The sequence below is a fragment of the Pleurodeles waltl genome, chromosome 7 (assembly GCF_031143425.1).
Source record: "Pleurodeles waltl isolate 20211129_DDA chromosome 7, aPleWal1.hap1.20221129, whole genome shotgun sequence".
Classification (NCBI taxonomy): domain Eukaryota; kingdom Metazoa; phylum Chordata; class Amphibia; order Caudata; family Salamandridae; genus Pleurodeles; species Pleurodeles waltl.
This window is the reverse complement of record NC_090446.1, coordinates 1,134,130,758-1,134,144,985: the sequence shown is the minus strand read 5'-3', so window position 1 is coordinate 1,134,144,985 and position 14,228 is coordinate 1,134,130,758. Positions and strand designations below refer to the sequence as shown.

Genomic DNA, 14,228 nt, shown 5'->3' with positions numbered 1-14,228 from the left:
TTAAGAATACAAGAAGTCACAAGATTGTGTATAACCTGAGTCACACCATTAAATTATCTGATCCTTGGTGTCTAACTTATCCTACTGCTAAATATTTTAATTCTTCTCCAATGCTTATACATTTCTGTCACTTATTTATTACCTGCTAGCTTCTAGCCATCTTAAATATTTTGTATCTCATCCAACTCTTGAACTACTCAGTATGTCATATGATGCCATTATTTATTTTATTCTAAATGTATTGTGTTGTGTTATGTTATGTAGATTTGTATGGTGTAGCTTATCACCCCTCAGGGTGTGCAGCACTGGAGCAGGAGTGTAGGTCTGGAGGTGCTCCTAGTTGAACATCCAGGTCTTCAGCTTCTTGGTCCTGATATGTAGAGGGACTTCATTCCAGTTTCTGGCTATGATGAAGGAGAAAGCTTGACCTCCTGGCTTGTTTCTACAGATGCGGGGGATTCATGTGAGGGAAAGAGAAGTGAAAAGTAGACATCTAGAGGGTTGGTAGAGTTGGAGTAGATTGTTGAGCTAGGCTGATTCTGCATTGTAGAGGGCTTTGCAGGCGTAGATGAGAAGCTTGGACTTGCAACATTTCTGGATGGGAAACCAGTGCAGTTCTGCGAGGTAGGATGTGATGTGTACGCTTCTGGGGATGTCTTGGATTAGTCTGGCGGAAGTGTCCTGGATGGGTTGGGGTCTTCACGTGAGTTGGCTGGAGATGCCAATGTACAGTGCATTGCCATGGTTGAGTCTGCTGGTGATGAGGGCCTGGGTGACTGTGCATCTAGTGTATGTGGGGAGCCATTTGAAGATTTTGCAAAGCATTCTGATGATGTGGCAGCAGGATTCGATCACAATGTTGACTTGTTTGTTCGTCAAGAGCTTGTCGTCAAGGATGATGCCAAACTTTCTGGAGTGGTCTGTGGGGTTGGGCGTAGGATCCAGGTTGAGTGGTCACCAGGAAGAATCCTGGGGAGGTTCTTATTTCCAAAGATCAGGATCTCTGTTTTATTCATGTTGAGTTTGAGGCAGTTCTCTCGCATCCAATTTGCTACGTCAGGCATGAAGGTGGTGAAGTTGTCCCTAGTTGTGGTGTTCGTGTCAGTGAGGGAGAGGATGAGCTGACTGTCATTGGTGGAGGGGACAATGTTGATGTTGTGGGTTCTTATGATGCAGGTGAGAGGTGCCATGTGAATGCTGAACGGGGTAGAATGAGGGAGGAGTCCTGGGGGACTCCTCAGATGAGCTGCTTGAGCTCAGAGGTTAAAGTGGAGAATCTAACTGGTTGTGTCCTATTGGAGGGGAAGGAGGTAATCAACTTAGGTGGAGTTCTTAGACTCCTGAAGTCTGGTGATGAGGGTGCCGTGGAAAACTGTGTTGAACGTTGCTGAGGCGTCGAGAAGGATAAGTGCAGCGGTCTTCTCCTCTGTCGACAAGTGGGCGGATGTTGACTATTGCTGCCAGGAGGGTGGTCTCAATGCTGTGGTTACTGCAGAATCTTGATAGGTATGAGTCCAGGAGGTCCAGATGGGTGGTGAGCTGCTTGTTGAACTCTTTCTGCAGGACTCTGGCTGGGAAGGGTAAGAGCAAGATGAGCCTGTAGTTGCTCTGCATGGCTGACCAGAGGGAACAGTGTTAGGATATTGGTCTTGCCTCCAGCACCCTCGGAATGTGCACTGTCTGAGTGCGCATTCTGACGGTACTGGTCAGGAGGGCCCCTGCACTGCCCATGCCATGGCCATGGGCAGAGCAGGGGCCCCCTGGTGGCCCCCTGCATTGGCTTTCTGCCAGTCTTTTCATGGTGGGGTCCCCACTATGAAAAGGCTGGCAGAAAGAGGGGTTGTAATCAGCCAGGCCAGCTGAGTTCAGCACCGCCCTGACTAGTTACAAGTCCGACCGCTCTTATGCTGTCAGGAACCTGCCAGGGTTGTAATTGGGTGGTCGGGCCGCCAAAGTTGCGCGCTTCCACTGCCAACGCAAGTGTGGCAGTCCTCAGACGGCCACACTCATAATGAGGTCCTCAGATAGGAATATAATTGTACCAAAGGCATTATTAAGGAATGTTATACTTTTTAATTCAAATTCTGTGCTAAAGTAGAAACCCTATTGATTGAGTGTATTAATCTTTTCGTTTCCAAATTGGACTTCCCAAAATGTGTGCATAGAAAACCTAATTGGAGTAACAAACATCAAAAACAGAAATAGATAATGGTATAAAATCATGAAAATTTAGTAAGGTCTTAGATCTGATGGTTTTCTGGTAGAGTTAGGCCATTTTAGGTGTTTTCAGTTCCACATAATAAGTCATTGGGTTGGGAGCGTTAGTTGTACACATCCCTAAACCTGGAGAGAATCGTGAACTAGTTTTAAACTATCATTCTTTATCGTTGATCAATCTGGATTGTACAATTTATTCTAACATTCTTGCCACTCATTTAAATGGTGTGATTCAGTTACTAATTCATGTTGATCAAACCATTTTTCAAAAGGGTGTGCCTTTCAGGTAACACAATACTGTTATGTTATGAGTTCATCACCATTTGATAGTGCCTAACGTCCTTTAAAGCTAGATGCTGAAAAAGCATTTGATTGAATACTTGGGATTTTTTTTATATGATGCCAAGTATAATTTAATTTTGGTGAAACGTTTCAGAATACAGTCAAATGATTTTATTTTGCACCTACTGCCTCTATTTATGTCAATAGGATGGCATAGTTTTATTTAGGCTATTTCATGATACTAACAGGGGCTGTCCCCTTTCTCCATTACTATTTTTATTAGCACTAGAACCTTTATTATATAATATCTGTTTCAATTATGTTTCAATGTGAACAAATCAATAATACTAATATTAGCCTGCCAGCTTATATCTCATTATTTGTCTCAAATCCTTTACCTTCTATTTTTTGTATTTTAAATATAAATTCTGATTGCTGTAAACCATCTGATTTTTTTCCTATAAATAATGTATGTAATTTATAGAAAATTAAATTCTGTTTTTGTGGATAAGCTCTTCTATTAAACAGTTGGGGTTGTCATTTACCAAAGATATCACAAGTACCATTAAAATAACTTGTGATAGCATATAAAGGACTGCTGAAAAATGGTTTCTCATAACAGTCTGTCTCTTTACTTGTCCTGATGGAATAGAGTTAATGCATATAAAATGATGATTTCTACTACATTTATATATTTGTTTATGATGTTACCTATTTTTTCCATTTCAATTGTATGAAAAAATAAATTACTGGTGTCACACTTTATTTGCAGAATAAAAATATATATTGCAATTAATAAACAACGAGCTCCTACGTCCTTTGGTGGAATTAGTTTATCTAATTTTCACTTGTACCATAGTGGAATGTTGTTGTTGTTACGCTGTATCTAAATGGTTAATAATTGAAATGTATTCAGTGTATTCATTCTCATTACTATCTTTGTTGAATAAGGTGGTATCCAGCTCCTTGTCAAAACATTCAAAAATTGTATCAACTGTTAAAACATTCGAGCATGATAATTGCTCATCAAGAGGTATTAAGGAATTCAATTTGGTCTCAGTATAGAATTGCCCTTTAATTAAATGTTCAGGTAAATCTATGTTTGGCATTTGAGTGGAATTACTTATATAAAACATGTAATCATTAATATTGCGGTAAGATTTGCCCAAATAATAGAATTGTTTCAGTTACCTCCAGATAAGGTTTCACATTATTTTGAATTTGTAAATGTACTTTAAAAATCCAAACTTCTCTCCAAATTATTACATCCCTCTTCCATAGTGACTAAATCAAATTAATTTAAATTCCATGGTCATGTATCATTTAAGGCAGTGGTTCCCAACCTGTGATCCGCGGACCCCCAGGGGTCCGTGACACATTCCCAGGAGGTCTGCAGGCCTGGTCCAGGAGTAAGGCAGTTCTTCAGCTGGGGCCTCTACAGAAACATGTGCATGTTTTTGTTACTTAATGTGTGAAGCAGCTTCAAAAGCACTTCAAAGTTCCCTGTACATCCAGCAGCTTTCCGGAAAAAATAAAAGCATCAAGATAACTCTGGTGCATAATGTACCTGCTGAAAAGAGATGGGAGTTTTGACTCATCTAAGGTAGCGCAGATGGTTAACATGCCTGCTGCAAAAGAACATGTATCATACAAAGAAAAGTATTTTATGCGCTTGGCACATTTGGTTACTGCTTTTGACACAGAGACTCTTTTGTTACTGTGCAGTTCATAAGTTACAATCGTAATCTAGCACAGTGAGCTATGATCTGTCATGAAAGAACTGCATGCAAACTGCATGGAACAAATTGGAAAGTTATGTTTATGCTGCTAAAAAAAGGTTTGCTTGTGTAGAAATACATTATTATTAAAGTCAACGCTAGCCACTGTGTTATGTTCTGAATCCTTAGTTTCTTCTTCTCCAGACCAAGCACTCTTAAAAAGTGCCTACCAGTATGGATGACATGTGAATCCTACACCTAGTAGTCCCCTGTAAAGTGCTCCAACACCCTACACTGGTATGAAAGATGCTATAAAACAAATGAATTACATGTGACAGAGAGGCTATGGAGAGATGAGAGGCCCTTGTGGTTTTACTTCTTTTCCTTGCCACATATTATATGAAAAAGCTTTCTCAGATCTTATGTACCTACAAAAAAAAACGCTTGGGAAATGTAGAATGTGACCTGAGGATTCAGCTTTCCTACATAAAACCAAACATTGAAAAGTTAGTTGCTGAGATGCAGCACAAACCTTCCCATTCAAATTACTCGATTTTTGCATATTTTTTCCAATATAAAATAAGTAAATAATTATATCTTTAATAATTTGAGTATTTGTTTGACTGTACTTGTTTGTGTATTTTTTCGAATTACTGTTTTAATGTTTAAAATTTAAATCTTACAAATTGCTTGGGAGTCCCTGGCTTCCAGTAGTGATTCAGTTGGGGTCCTCAGGAGTCAAAAGGTTGGGAACCACTGATTCAAGGTATACAAGATCTTATAGACATGCACTATTAAAGACATTACTTTTATGAGAAGAAAGTGGGAGGATGTTGCAGATATATTAACCAGAGATAAAGATTGGTGCTGTGTCTGGAAATCTAAATTCAGATGTTTCTTCCTGGCTTCTATTTTATAGACTCATTTTTTCTTAATGCATGCTGTATTATGGACTCCTAAAAAAATGTTTATGTCTAAATTTATGTGGTCTCCAAAATGCTAAAAATTTTATCAAAAGGGGGTACATTAATTTGTATGTTATATCATTGTCACACTGTTGCACATTTTTGTAATAAGAGATGGGACACTACTTGTAAAATTGTACTTGTAAATGAAGATTTGTTATGCTTTATAAATCCAAAGGTTTAACGTCTCATCGAAACAATCATAAATATAAACTTTTTAATACTCTAATGTCATTGGGAGTCAAATTCATCTCATCAAATTGGAACTCTACAGTTAGAACATATCACCAATCTTGGTGGGAATGGGTTAATGTTACAAAGAGGGATCTCCTTTACTTCTCTGTATTTTAACAAAGTAACTTCTCTATCATGTTGGTTACGTTAGGTGATTTTGTCAAAACATATTGTGAACGTGTTTGTTATTATGTTTATTTAAACATCTTGTTCTTCATGCTTACCCCCATTTCCCTTTCATCTACTGTTTTTATAATATTACACTTCAACACATGATTTAATGCAGAATATATCAACAAAATATTTGAAAAGAAAATAGCAAATAAAACCACGTGTAAATAAACAAGTTGACCAAATTCCACGGAGAAAATTTGAATGACCTTGGTCATCAAGAAAAGCCAAGACTGCAATTGAGTAAATAAACACAAAATACCTGCTTTGCATAACCTCGCTGACCCTCATACCTCAAATATATAAATTGCAAGAAAAGTATAATTTCAAAACCCTACCAATTCACAATATGATTCACAGCTAAAAAGTACAGACACACAAGCGAAGGCAAAAAAAAAAACAACGACCATAAGCAAAGTGCACACAAAATGCAAGAGAAGACATAAGAGTATGGCAGACTAGAAAATGGGAGCATGCAAATCAATGGACTGGACTATCCTAAATAAGGAAACGGATAAAATCACACACATTGACAATCAAGCAAAAAACTCACATATGCTTCAAAATACATACCTGCACATCCCATAACTTTACAGGAGAATACAATGGATAAAGGGGATCAAGAAAGCCTATAAGAAGAGATCACTGTCTGTAACTGTAACCCTAGCTTTACCACATAAAATAAATCAAGACATCAGCACAAGAAGGCAAGCCGAACAGTAAAGAAGATCTATATAAATGTCATCTCTCCATGCCTACATCAAGAAAGGATTTGTACAAAGATTCAGACTCGCCAAAGAGAGTGGAATGTGAGCTTGCAAAATCACTACAGATCTCAAGTGGGCTTGTTCTTATTAGTGTTGCTTCTCGTTGTGACACAGTAGGGAAGAAATAGGGTTGGTTGAACCGATCATATAGAGGGAGGCTGAAATGTTGCGCTCTGGATACAAAAGATGGTAGCACTTATAATGGATACTAGTGATGCTGTAAATTCTCGCCATGATATAACAAGACACTGGATTTAGAAAGCTGTATAAGAAAATATTACATAGGAGCCTGCAATCCCTGTATAAAAGCCCATCTCTAATTTCCTCATTATAGCTGAGTTGTAAATTCTCTATTCATCTATAATAATGAAATGATGTAGCAGCTCAATTATAATACGTTATTACAGTTTCATGATAGTTTAGATGTAACGCTTTAATGCCTCCTGCCACAGCCAGCAGCCAACGTAAAATACAGCAGCTGGCAGAAACAACATGTTTATGGAATCATGTTTATTTTTTGCACGCTATAAGTTATTACAGTAAAGAGAATCTCCCTATACTTTTCTACACATTGTGAGTTACTGCATTGTTTACTCTGACTTATATTAAGCTGATTCTAAACTCTTGTTGCAACAAATTAGTAACCCGGTTTTTGGTTGGTTAAATTTCTCACGAGAGATTCCACTTTTATTCTTCATGTCTGTAAGCATACTATCACTTTCATATGAAAGAACAAGAAGCCAAGAATAACATTGATTTGTAGGAAGGAAGATGGCGTGACCATGTATTATAAGGAATAAAATACCCTCTGTCGTACATTAAAAGGATTGTGCAATTCATCATGAAGTTCAATTATCTTATAAAGGAAATTGACCTTCAGCCTTATTTCTGTATATGGTCAATGAATGTTTCAGTGATTTCCAATATCCTTATTGTGTACTGCAGGAGTATTATACCCCTTTTACATTAGATGCCCGGGAAACTCAGACTGAAAAAATAAGACTAGATAATCAAGAGACAACCATATGATTACTGTAATGTGCTGAATTATACGTGATTACATGATCCAAGGTGTCGTCTGATCTTAATTAGCATTCATTAACTAAACAGGGACAGCGTTTGAAGGAATGCTCATTTATATTTTCAGATAGAAGAAAAGTAGCATACATCAATGCTTTTTAAACAGTAACTTGCTTTGATATTGATTGACATTAGTAGCCCTGTCAGTTCCCAGGATGGTTGAGGACATTTACCATTCGTATTCTGAGGTCTCTGCAAACTGGGCCCTTTTTGCATTTGACTTTCAGGGTAATGAGAGCAAGCAGTCACAGGCAAAATGATGGATTTGTATTTCTTGTAATTTTGCTGTAATTTCATGAACAATGCGTAAGCAAATTACGCACACCCATAATCCCAGCCCATTGTTTTTCACCCACTATGCCACTTTAGACAGAGGTCCAGTTAATGAAAAAAGTGCTAACCGTGTTCATCATATGAATATTCCATTCCAAACTTTGGTCATCTCTATCCCCCACTCTGTGGCCCATCACTAAGGATATTTGAAATTGACATGCCCCGAATCTCACAGGTTAAGCTATGCCCCTGAATATTACCTAATACTACATAGTACAATTAGGGGAATGCAATACAGGGCTTAAGGAACAAATGTCCTAAGGATTTTGCACAGTTGCAAACACTCTGATTCCAATCTTACATCCAGTATTTTGTGATTAGTTATTCACACACCTATCTCAAAATCTCTCCTGATTCTAGGTCTTACATCCCTAATGCCTAGCCCCCGCTAACGGAGTTCCTCAGTGCCTATGATGCTTGGTGTCTTATTGGGGACTTCACTGGCTAGGCTCAGCTGCAGTCACCCAACTAAACCTATGGTGCATACGTAACTAAACATTCAGTTCACTTTTCTATCCATATAATAGTCCTATAGAAAAAGTCTTAGTTCGTGCGGGAGGCTTCAGTCTGCTTTCCAGTTTCTTGTTTGCACGACATTCTTATGACCTACAGTTACCTGCTTTTGACAGTTCGAGTCCTGGCAGGTGCGGGGCAGACACATGTAGCAGTCCCTCTCCTGAGCCAGCAGCTTTGGGCCTGTCGGAGCCACCGCAGCGGCCTCACTGGGAATTTTGGGGGATCTCAATGTGGAGGACTCCTCTGGCAGCTTCCCTCCTTCAGCAGTTGCAGTCTCTGCCTGAAGCCAGATACAGAAGAATGCGGACTCTGTAGGTGCAGCCTCCAGCCCAGGCCCAACCTCGAAGATTACTTTGACATTTGTGGCCTCCTGAGCCGATCATGGTGCACACCTCAGCGTTGCTGGAGCACAAGGGCTCCGACATTAGCAGCATCAGTCTTTCAAGGACAGTAGGATTCTGATGGGAACAGGGGCACTATGACGTATCGGTTCAATGCACCTCTCCGCCATCACTGTCTTGAAGCAGTAATCAGAGACAGACAAAATGTCAGGCCCTGTCTAGAACCTCTTCACCTTGAACAACAGAAACTGTAGTCCTACCCGTCACCTATATTGTCTACCAAATGGTCGTGCTCAAGAAGTAATGATGAGCCCTGTGCTAACAGGGGCCTTGTGGAATTTCTAAAGTTTGCCATGCTGTCAACCTCCTTACTTTAGTGTCTGGGCCATCACCCTCCAGCCACAGGAATGGAGGTAAAACGTTTCCACTAACTGGGAAAGTTATCCTCAACCTCTTTCTTGTATCATGCTAAACCAGGGGCATCCAAAATGTATCCCACAAGTGCTAGTACTCAGACAGCACACAAACTCCTAAGACCATACATGTGCAACATGTGCTGCACATACACACACATTCGACATGTACCTGGAATGTCAGTGCAAGTTTAATGATTTTACATAACAGCGGAACTTTACAAGACAGAGATGAGTAGACCACACTCTCACTGACACAGAAGAAAAGGTCTAAATGCGCTACCAATTCACACTACAAGGTACACTGCCACCACCAATTTATGTGATGCGCCCAGGGCAAAGACAGAAGTCCCTTGCCTACTACAACACTAAACTTGATGTACCCATTCAGGTCACAGGACATGTCCTGGTCCTGGACCTCACATCATCAAGGAGAGTCCAGGGCTCCTGCCTACATTAGAGGTTAGCATGACACTAGAGTCAAAAAAAGTCAAGATACTAGTTTTCACACACAGTTGGGGATTTAGGAGATGGGATGTACACGTTTACTATTCAGGGGACACTTCAGTCCCAATAACCCCTTGTCAGTTATCTTCACAGGTTCATGTCCTCTTTCAATTTCCTAATCAGTCAGTCAGTCATAATGTACTAGCAATTAATAAACAACATACGAATATTCATGATCACCTTATAGCAAACAATGGATATTTATATAATAAGTACTTCTACAGATTCTTCCACTGAGCGTTCTTTGTAGCTAGCAATGCGTGGTAGGTCATCATCTTTAAATAACAGCAAAGGAACTGCCTGTGTAGCACTGGTGCTAGTATTAAGTATTTTCCCGAATCCCGCTCAGAGCCCCACTTTTCAAGCCCAGTTGTCACTAGGCTGCAACCCAAGAAGTGGACAAAACTGTCTGATGGATCGACTCAGCCATTAACAAGTATGCTTAAGTGAGTCAGGTGTAACAAAATGTCAACAACCAGGGCCTCAAAGAAGGTCCGTGAGTATATGTCCAAAATCAGATCAGCTGCCAAAAATGTGATCCTCAACAACGGACTAAAGCACAATTTCAAAATCATTGACCTCCTACTTGAAAGATAATACATGTGTCTTGAACCCAGTCCCTTTAAAGTCCCCATGTGGGGACCTAAGTCAGAGCATCCTAGGAGAAGGCTGTCACAAGATGTTACATTCACATTTGGAATGAGTGATCAAGGGAACTTCACCCTATTAGCAAAAAATCATAAGGAAGGTGTAGGCGCTTATGACTCCTGAGGTTGGCTTTTTAACTGCATCGCTTCCATTGACACCATGGAAGTATTTTCCTGTATCCTGGCCAACTTTGCCTGCCCTAACTTCTGAAAGGGTCTTCCTGCTAGCAGCATCAAGGCGATGAAGACGAGTTTACCAACAATTATTTTCTGAGGTGTCACTCAAAGACCACAGCTCTTATCACACTCACTAATATGGTTGATTCCATCCCATTTCCCCTAAAGCCAATCATCAAGAGCACAGTCGAAAGTCAAATGGAAAGTATCATGTAATTTCAAGAGGCCCTTAGTGTAATTTTGGTATCAGAAACATTCCTTCAAACACCCCCACGAACGGTTACTGGATGCAAGCTGTATTTTGTAGACTATTCTGTAGCAATCACTTTCACAAAAGAAGGCCAAGTGGCTTGAGGTGGTGAAAAACACTTTCTACATGAACACAATGAAAAGAGCAGTCAACGCTAAACGGTCAGTCTGCAGGGATGGAAGCGATGTGTTCCACCAAGATTGCAGAAATGCATGTTTCCAGACTGTGGAGGCAAGGGCTTGTCCCCTGTGTTTACATACTAGACTGTGCTTAGAGCTCTCAAGCTTCCCAGGTCATGAGTAGCTGATCCAGATAAGGTTTTAACTTTGCATTCTGGGACAAGTAGACTTGCTGTTATAATGGGATACAGAGGTCTACAAATCCCAGAATGTAACATTTACAGAGTGATTCCAGGAAGAAAAATACAAACCCCTAAAGATAATTGTTTGGAAAGGGTATCCCCATGCTCGTCTCTCTAAGTACAGCCTACTACAAAGAGCACACCTGTTTATCTCAATCTATTTCTGCAAATAGCCCACACCTCACTTCAGTGACCACAATGTCCCCTTTGAAGCCATACCGCTGCACATTCACAATACTCAATCCTTTCTAGCCTATCAGTTCATCCCACCAGTAATTTGCATTAGCTCAAGTTTCACCACTCTTGGTCACACCTAGCTCCTATTAGTTTCTTCTACCACAGAGGAGTTGGAGACGAGGCACGGAATGATTTCGTTGAGAGCACAAGACTAACCCCAACAACCAACAGTAACCAGTGTCGACTCTGTTAACCATTAACCTTGGGTTCGGAGTAGCGACCTAGTGTGCCACTCACCTAAAGTGCTTCAGAGGTACTAAGGTCTATAATGCAATTACATTACGATATAATTCACCCATGGACTCTATAAACAAGTCTAGAAGACCACGTGGATTGCGGAAAGCGCAAGTGGGCTGGTGCTGCAGTCAGAGACAGGCAGAGGGTCAGAGCAGTTAGAAGTGAGGGGGAGCGCCAAGAGCTGGAGAGAGAGAACCTGTTGCAGAGGAAGCAGTCCAGGAGTCTGGTTAATGTTTAAGGGTTGTGTTCCCGCGGCAGAAGTTTGCAGGCAGCTGGCACAGAGAGCAGGGAGAACTCACCGTGGGCCGGGCCGCGAGGCTCCGGGCTCCTGGTCCCGTCCTCTCCTCCCGCGCAGTAGGGGGGTGCATGGTGCAGACAGTGAAGCTGGCCCTCCCCGACTGTCAGGCCTAAGTTATGGTTGGGGCTTTGGAAGAGGCGGGGGTGAGCGGGAGCAAGTCGAGGTAGAACCCGCATGTGACGTATCAGGAGGCGACACAAGGGACACCCCATAGACGGGAGTCAGAGGAGGGGGCAATGTTCAATAGAAACCCTCCTCATTGTGCAGGCCTTGAGCCTCCTCAAAGCCCTTTGTGCAGTTCTTTCTATTGAGATGGAATTCAAATGGGCATCAATTCTGCGCTGCACCTTCCTCTTCAGCAGTGACCGAGAGGCACGGAGAGAGCACGTCCGTTAAAAGTCATATGAGCTGGGACCTTCCTCATCATCACAGACTTACAGCCGTGTGAAAGGAGGCGCCATAGAGACCCGCAGAGCCACGAGCACCGTACACGCGTGGAGAGGGGAAGAGGCGCGGAGTCCGCATCACCATGGCAACGTGGTGGGCCACGCAATTTATTCTGAATATTCGTGTTCTCGCTCGTGAGGCTCAAGGTTATTTTATTATGTTCAAGAAGCCGAAGGCGACGAGGCTAAGGAGGACTGTGGAGATTTCAACCACGGGCTGCCTGGTGCATTTGGAAGGTCGGTAGGCCTGGAGAAGTGAAAGTCACACGTAGCCGCAGAACCTACCGGATGAGGGATGCCAGTCTTGGTGCTAAATTGTATTCATCGGAGGCACTGAATCACTGAGATTTCGTATCGGCTCTCGCCTTTTTTTATTTATTAATGACGAACATTAAGCATGCGCCTTACATGCCTCAAAACGAGAGACATACAATATAAAAATCTGGTAAAATGTTATGGAAACCAATAGCTAAAGGTACATATTGTAAAATCATTTGAAATTAGGGATCACATATAATGGGGTCAGAAGGACTTACACCCATTTCTCTCCACCTCAGTCTGACTCTGTTGGGCGCACACCGGCGCGTGATGCTTAAATTCATTATAAGACAATCAGGGCGCGCGAGAGGAGCTTAAGAGGCAGTGGAAAGAGAGGGTTATGCGGATTGGTGGGTGCACTAAGCGAGAGAAAGCGCATATTTAGTGAAATAACCAACATTTTTGAAGTCCTCCCAAATAGAGAGAGGGAGAGAGCGTGTGTGCATTTTTGTCTGTGTAAAAACTCTTACTGAAATCTGACAGATGCCTCACCATTCCCGACTCAAAGCACCTGCAGCCAACTATTAATCACATAATACATTTATTAGGGGGGTGTAACAACCCACACCCCCCTGACTGGACGAGCGGTAGATTCCCCGCCAATCTTGCTCTCGGACTACTCTGCTATCTGCCGACCGATGGCTTTCGGAGACACTACTCACCTGACCAGCCTTCGTACTCTTTCCAACAGATTGCCCAGCCTGGGTAGTCAGGTGCCGGGTGGAAGGCTGAGGGCATATTCTTGTGGTGTTTGTCCCATTGCTCCTATAAGGGATGGGAAAAAGGCAAGGAGACAGAACATCTGCTCCTTCACCCAGACCACTATCCTCGCCTCTTCCTCTGTTCTCTCTTAACAAAGGGCTGGGGTACAGCATACTTCTTGACAACCCAGTCAGGCAACCGGGGAGAATTGTCCAACCCGGCTGCACCCCAAACTGAAAACTGCATATGGATGAAACAAAACTGTAACAAGGACCCCAATGGAGTCTGGAGAGGTGGCACCACGAGCGTGGAAGCTCTGAAATTTCTCCTTCCCAACCTCGCCAGGATGTGCCATGGCATCACCCACTTCAGCAAAGATAGTATGATCCATGCTGCAAATCCCCACTGGTTTCCTCCATTCTTCCCTTCTGTTGCCCAACAATACCGTTGCTCTTGTGCAACACGTCAAGCCCCCAGTTTTAGGAAATGAATGAAAAGCACACCTGCTGCCCACCCACCTCCTTAGGGTCCTTTTGTTACATCTGCAGATGGACGTCATCCAAATAGCAACATGCTGTGCTTATTCCTAAATCTTAGGTCTGTTTGTATGTTTTCTGGATGGACTGAGGCACAGCCCTGTACATGGCTAGGCGCTATCACAGTAGCGAAAATACTAGTCCAAGATTTCATACCTAGGTTTGGGGACTTCCTTCAACTATCTAGTGACAACGGATCTCACTTTGTGTCCTCAGTAGTTCATGAATTGTGCAAGGCTTTGAGCATCAAGCAACACTTCCACTGTGCAGGCCACACCGAGTTATCAGAGAAAGTTAAATGCTTTAATGGCACACTGGAAAAGAAGCTAGCAATAATCGGTTCTGAAACTGGACTTAGGTGGCCAGGCACATTACCCTCAGCCCACTGGTCAATTCAGGCAATTCCTACAGAACAAACTAAACTCAGTTCCCTACAAGCTCATTATGCAGCATCCCATGTTGCTCCCGTCTAATC

General features: G+C 42.0%; 1 protein-coding gene across 1 annotated transcript in view; it reads right to left on the bottom strand.

Moving 5' to 3' along the window:
- The window catches only part of ITGB4 (integrin subunit beta 4), a 330,473-nt gene extending 318,637 nt beyond the window's left edge, over positions 1-11,836 (bottom strand). Inside the window, exon 1 of the mRNA XM_069200167.1 lies at positions 11,753-11,836. The gene's annotated coding sequence lies outside the window, so the exon portion shown is untranslated. The remainder of the gene's footprint in view (positions 1-11,752) is intronic.
- Between the last annotated feature and the right edge of the window lie 2,392 nt (positions 11,837-14,228).